General features: G+C 37.0%; 1 protein-coding gene across 2 annotated transcripts in view; it reads right to left on the bottom strand.

Moving 5' to 3' along the window:
- The window catches only part of Vps13B (vacuolar protein sorting 13B), a 44217-nt gene extending 39253 nt beyond the window's left edge, over nucleotides 1-4964 (bottom strand). Inside the window, exons 1-3 of one of the 2 annotated variants that reach the window (XM_069122509.1) lie at nucleotides 3633-4964; nucleotides 2476-3487; nucleotides 31-145 (exon numbers count right to left, since the gene is read on the bottom strand). The gene's annotated coding sequence lies outside the window, so the exon portion shown is untranslated. Of the gene's footprint in view, nucleotides 1-30; nucleotides 238-2475; nucleotides 3488-3632 lie in introns of those variants that run through there. The other variant, XM_069122510.1, reaches the window with a different exon arrangement.
- Between the last annotated feature and the right edge of the window lie 1470 nt (nucleotides 4965-6434).

Below are 6434 nucleotides of genomic sequence, written 5' to 3' on the forward strand. Positions count from 1 at the left end.
TAAGTTATTGTAGGTATGATTAATACTTACCTTTTACATTTGATCGAAGTCGTCTCATAATTATCATTGTTAAAAGAATTACCGCTGGGAATTTATCCATGTCGAGTCTTGAAAACTCGTGGTGGCACCTCGTGTTCTAAATTTTCTGAAACGTCCGCGAGCGCGCGCGTAAATTGTGGATTTTCATTGATTTATTCGAGAAACTTCCGTGAACAGTGTAACGAATAAAAATGTTGGAAACTTTCGAATCGTTGAAAATTTTCAAACTCAAAATGGCTAGTGAATTACCGTCACTTTAAATCGTAATAAAAGTACTCCTCGAGTTCGCTGGTTTTTGACATTTTTTTTCGATATTACATTAAACAATAAATTAACGATATAATGAGGTGCAATAAAATATCAAGAAAATTAATTGAGACAACAAAGCATAAAAGTAAAACAGTTATCAGTACTCGCGGCAGATGTTTACAACATTTCCCGCGCGGCAAGAACTAATATTACAATTGAAAGTTTGTTATTTGTTTCTACTAATACTTATTGTATTTTTAATATCGTGATTTTAATCTGTATTGTCAACAAGAAATAGTATGAAGCTAAATTTATTTGCAATCTGCATATGAATTTAAATTTTATTATTTTATTGTATTTGTAATTGGCGCCAATATTGCTTTAGGAAACGATAACCAATTACATATTAATATATATTATCAATCAAATGTAGATGGGTATATAAAATATGATTTATTTCTATAGTAAACATTTAACTATTTTTCATAAATAGAAAATTAGTAAATGCATTAAACTTTTCTAATATTCCCCATTTATTTTGCATTTATTTAGTTTTATATTATTACAGATTCAAAATTATGTTGAACTGCGCATCTCTCACCTTTCGACCAATCACGTAGCACCTTTCATATTTGAAAATCTTGAAACAGTATCGTGTCGGACGTGTAATTAATACGACGCAATGTGTGGTGACCCCCGTTTGATTTATAATATAATCGTAAAATACCGTAGTTTTCTAAAAGTATTTCAATTTTATAATGTTTGTGTTGCAACTGTTCTGTTTGTTTCCATTTTATTCAATGAAATTATTAGATACAAGCGGATATTCAAAAAGTGTTATGTACGGTTATAAATGTTACATTCGTTCGCAATCGTTGTATGTGTGTACGATAGCATACGTGTTACGCGAGTGCGAAAAGGTGCTAATTCGAGAAATTTTTTCCGCGTGTATCCGATTGCATTCGTTGGTTTTCAAAGTATCATCGTGTAATCCGCCCGATATATCTCGTGTCTCTATCCACCCTTGTGCCTCCGTTAATAGCAGGCAATTTCGTGTTCCCTCGGCTAACCCGTGTAATTGAGCCAATGTGTGTTAATCAGGAGGCGCCTCATTTGCCACGGGGAATAGTCTGAATTGCTTTTGTTACCTGAAATATCTTGCTGTAGCGTACGGTTCGCGTATCGATTTTTAGAAATCCTGGCGTATTTGCAGGAAGGAAAAGAATCTCGAGGAACAAAAGACCAATTAAACAACGTCCCTTTCATCATAGAAATCATCGTTTCATCGTTTCTGGTGAGTTGACTTTGCCACGCTTTCTTATTTCAATCTATTTTATCATGTGTTTATATGGATATAGATGCTTCGATTTAAAGAATCTAAGATTATCCTATTTTTAGAAGTAAGATACTCGTATTCACGATTGTTCTCATATCTAACAATTTCCATAATGGCGTATTTGTATATATATTATTCTAACACACAGGGATAAATTCAAATGCGCGAATCAATAGGTGTCGTTAGTTATTTCGCAAAAACTACGCTAGCTGTCGCCACTTTCCATATTTTGCTTAAAAGCACATATATGGGAGGAAAAACATATTATATTTGATTCACGAGTAATTATGATTTACGTTATTGAGCGCCAGAAGATGTAAACCTATTTGATAATAAAGAAGTAGTGAGGATTCTATCTATAATACATATATGCTGGCGAGAGTAAAGATTGTTATTAAAATATAAATGATTAAAATATTATTATAACATAAGTTAGTATTATCTATTCGTAAAATATGTACTCTTCGTACGCAATGTTATATCTTATTATTAATAATTTAATATCTAATTTAAAGGGAATAGAGTACAGCATGTAAAAAATCGTCAAGAACGTTTAACCGTGTTATATTTGATTCTCGATTAACTTTATTAATTATTTTTCAAAATCAGAAAATACTATAAGTTATGACAATGCATTGAAATTAATTAAGGCAAGGATAAAACTTTAAAATGACTTTGTCAGATCTACATACTAGTTTAGAGATATCTTTCAATAAACATATATTAAATGTTAGCCATTGAAGATTGCTCGAATGTCGTAGAACTCGTACGAGCTAAGTTCGTATCTGAGCTCGAATAATCATATTTGAACATTGAACTCATTACCAAAGGAACCAAATCATACGACTTACCAATCGTAGCACGCATGATTGGATGAGTAGATCTTGTTGCCTTTGATTTGATTGCACGTGCTTCCTCGAATCCATGAACACGCTTTGATTCCTTGGCTTTGAGAGGACATGAAGAGTTAAATTCCATTCGTAGTCACTCAACAGTGCGGAAGACACTGCGTTGGCACTGATTTTATACGTAGTAGTTAAATAGAAGATGTATTTATCATTATTAATATAATTAATATAAAATTTATTATTTTGTATCGATTTATACATTTTCTTAACCTAATTCTAAGCATATACCAATTATTTATGGTTACTCAACAATTATTTATTAAACATGTAAATTTCATATGTTTTTACACACACTACTCTGTAATATAAAATTACGTTAAAGTATTCAATATCACGACTTTCGTTATTTTATTTAATAACGTCTGTATGCAATTTTGTAATATAATATGTATTAATATACGGTAAAATTCCATTTATTTGAATCTGTCGCGAAACAAACACTTTATATAATAAGATCTTACTGATCTTCCTTATTAACATCACTATACTATTGATATTGTTACTGCTATACTTAGCAAATCGTGAAGAGTTTAGGAAACATGACGATTTTTTTCGAGGTTGGCATCTTTGAACGTGAGCTAATGAAACGAAATTTCATACAATCACGGATCATGTCAATTCTATCCTTAGTGTGTGCCTTATGCACAGACATAGTCAGTATCTACATTTCCTGAAGCATTGTCGCTTATTAAATGTTCACAGAAACACATAGAAATTCCATTTGATGGAAATTGTGTACAAGTTGGTCGCAGCCTCGTCACACGCTAGCCAGGGAATATTAATTTTACTTACCTGGTGCGGTTTGCGTTACGTTGGTGACTCGAACGACGAACTTTAACTAACAGAACATGATTGATATTGTGTCGTAGAACAAGTCCAGGTCCGTAATCCTGGCTTATGGACCGCGGTTGCATTGTCGTCGCAACCGGTAACCGACGGAAGTACGCGTGTTAGCCTAAGACACGGTTGATTTTCAAATTAGACTTCTCGTAAGCGACGAACTCGAAATTGAATGGAAACATGTTGGAATACGAATTGGAATGGATGGGTTTGGCTAGATTATGCGCGGTCAATAGATCCGTATGCGAGTTGTGCCATACCGTGTTTTGAATCAATTAAATTCCCCGGATCCAATAATCCTCGTTGGTGTTTGTTCCTACGGTAATTCGTAATTCGTAATCTTCTTGTTCGAAATGATTGATACCTGCATCGACGTCTAACGTCTAAGGGGAAATTTCAATTTTTCTTCTTCTTTAATCTACACGATTAAATAATGTAATCTTTCGTGCGTTATCGATGTCGCGCGGATACAGCAGTTGTCTTTAACGAGTTTAACGATCTTTTATTTTCACAAACAGCTGCAGATTTCCTAATTCAAAGCGATTGCTTGTTTCGTTCGACGACGTTCGCTGGACCCACCTTCTCCGGTTGCAAACATCTCCGGTAAATAAGTCGGGTAATGCTGGTGTCCGTGGCGCTTTCTTCCGTCGCACTCGTATCTCGTTCGAGTCTTATCTTTTTCTCGGGCAGTCGTCTCGCGTGCGCCATAAATCTTGGCAAACTTACGTATGCGGGACGACCACTTTTCCGGTCGTTCTCTGTCTAGCGCACGAAGCTATCGTTCGAAACTTCCTCACACACACCAAATACAGCCGCCACGAACATTAGAAAGCGGCTCTCGAGCGAGTTCCGCACTCTGCTTCACGATATAGACATAGAACTTCTCGAATCCGATTCGAGAGAGGTTTCTAGTTTTCCGCTGGTACGTACACACGGCCAAACAGCGCTGGACAATAATCGTGGCGACCAAGCAGTGCAAACATCGTGCATGCATGCATAGGTCGCACAATGCATGCCACGAACAGTGGACTGGTTCGAATTCGTCGTCAGACGCGGATGTTCTACACTGGCTCGTCAAAGCAAATCCCAGAACTACGGTTAGAGATTCTAAATAGTTAAGCCGGCGTTGATCGAACTTGGGTATGGATGAACTCGATAACTCGCAACGGAGCTGCAGATTATGTCACGTGGACGGTCGGAGTATGCTTCAGACTCGAGTAAATAGATTGTTGGACCGCGTGCGTAAACGATTGCATTCCACGTTGTTGATACTGTCGTGGATTCTAATCCGCAAGTATACGGACACGATGTGGGCTCGCCTCGCTACAGGATATTTGCTTTAAGTTTCGAAACTTCGTGTTTAAGGATTCGAGGAATCGTTTTGTACAACGAAAAATGCCCGTAGACGTAATGGTATTGTTTATAATATGCGTGGATAAGTTGGTTTCAATGGCTAGTAGCTCGAGGATAGATATCAATCAGCATGTTATTTGTATCTTTCATGGCAGAAAATTGAATTAGTTTGTGGTGAACGGTTAAATGTGTTGGTGTATATAGCGATGAGACGAGTTAATACTTTGTATAGTCAAATGTATTTAAACTTATTCGCAGTATAGAGTTAATCGTCGTTTGTTCAGTGTTGCTCGATATGCGTTTACAAGGCAATGTTTACTCATTCATTACTCATTCGCTATAAGAATGCTCGATACTGGTTGTTCTAAAGATCGTATTCGTTTATTTATACTGGTCGGGGGAGTAAGAAAGTTTAAATTCGACTTCGGTTGACGGTTGCACGTAGCGGCGATATTGTTTTGTCCGGAGTTTGTTTATCGTTACGTTTCGTGCGTTAAGACGGTGTCAATGTCTCGAGGCAAAACAACATGAGTCGCTCTCGATTCGCATCGTCCTTTGACTCATGTGCCGCTACAAGTTCGAAACACAAAATCGAAAAGAATTACGAGCGAATTACGTTGTAATAATTTATTTAACTCGATACGCGATACGATGAAATGAAATTAATTCAGCATACCTAACCTACACATAATAATTTACCTCTTCCAATTTCGAATCCTTTTCTACGCCCATCAAATTAACAAGCAGATACGATCTAGTCACAGTTGGTAAACTGTTTATTCATCCACTTATCTTCATCTCGAAAATTTGCAAAGCGTATCATAAGAAAAACATGGTTGAACTCGCAAAGTTTTTCTCGCGGATAACGCTAATTGGCTGGCTGGCCAACAGTGTGTAGAAAAGAGCAGCGGGAGAAGGTTGGGAAGGGGTACGGCGTCGGTCCTGCATACGAAACGAGCCGAGATTAACCGACGCTGTAATTTAGCTAGCATTCACTTTTTAGGAATCAGAATAGACTGATTCAGGAAGCGAAGGCGAACCACCCATCGACGACTGTTCGTTTCTGCTTTGATAGGTCGAATGAATTTTTTCACTCCGCGTGTAGTTCGATTCACCGTAACACGGAGAACACTTTCAGAACGTGACTGTGCTGTTGGAATAAACGAGTTCCTTGATTACTTGGATCCTTTCAAAAATCTATCTATATAATGCATTTATCTGCAGCAACGGGTTATATCGTGATTAGCTAAATTTAAATGGATATTCACCTGTTGGTTTATGTAACCTTTAGATCCTTCACGAGATTGTTGAACCTTTAGTACATGGAACTTACTTACCGAAGAAATCGATTTTGTAAGAGGATTTTCTCGTATCCCTTTTTTAAAATATTAGCTTGTTGCATAATAAATGGCATCTTCGAACTACTATTTTCTTTTCTTATCACGATAGCCAGCCTTCTAACTGCCATTATCCCGCAACATTCGTCGCAAAAAGGCCATTTAAGAAGTTTATCGAAGGTAATTCTAGCGTTAAGAAGAAACAAGTAAGAAAAATCCCGATTCTCGTAAACTCTCGCCGTAACCTGGTCACTGCGAATCTTTTTCACCCTCGCCTCGTTCGTTATCAATCACAAAAGTCGGAACAGGAACCGGTGTAGTCCGATGGCGAACCGAATGAATGCGTTACTCTATCGTTGCATCTCGCAGCGA

The sequence above is a fragment of the Bombus flavifrons genome, chromosome 10 (genome assembly GCF_040668555.2).
Source record: "Bombus flavifrons isolate JBK064 chromosome 10, iyBomFlav1_principal, whole genome shotgun sequence".
In the NCBI taxonomy this organism is placed as follows: Eukaryota; Metazoa; Arthropoda; class Insecta; order Hymenoptera; family Apidae; genus Bombus; species Bombus flavifrons.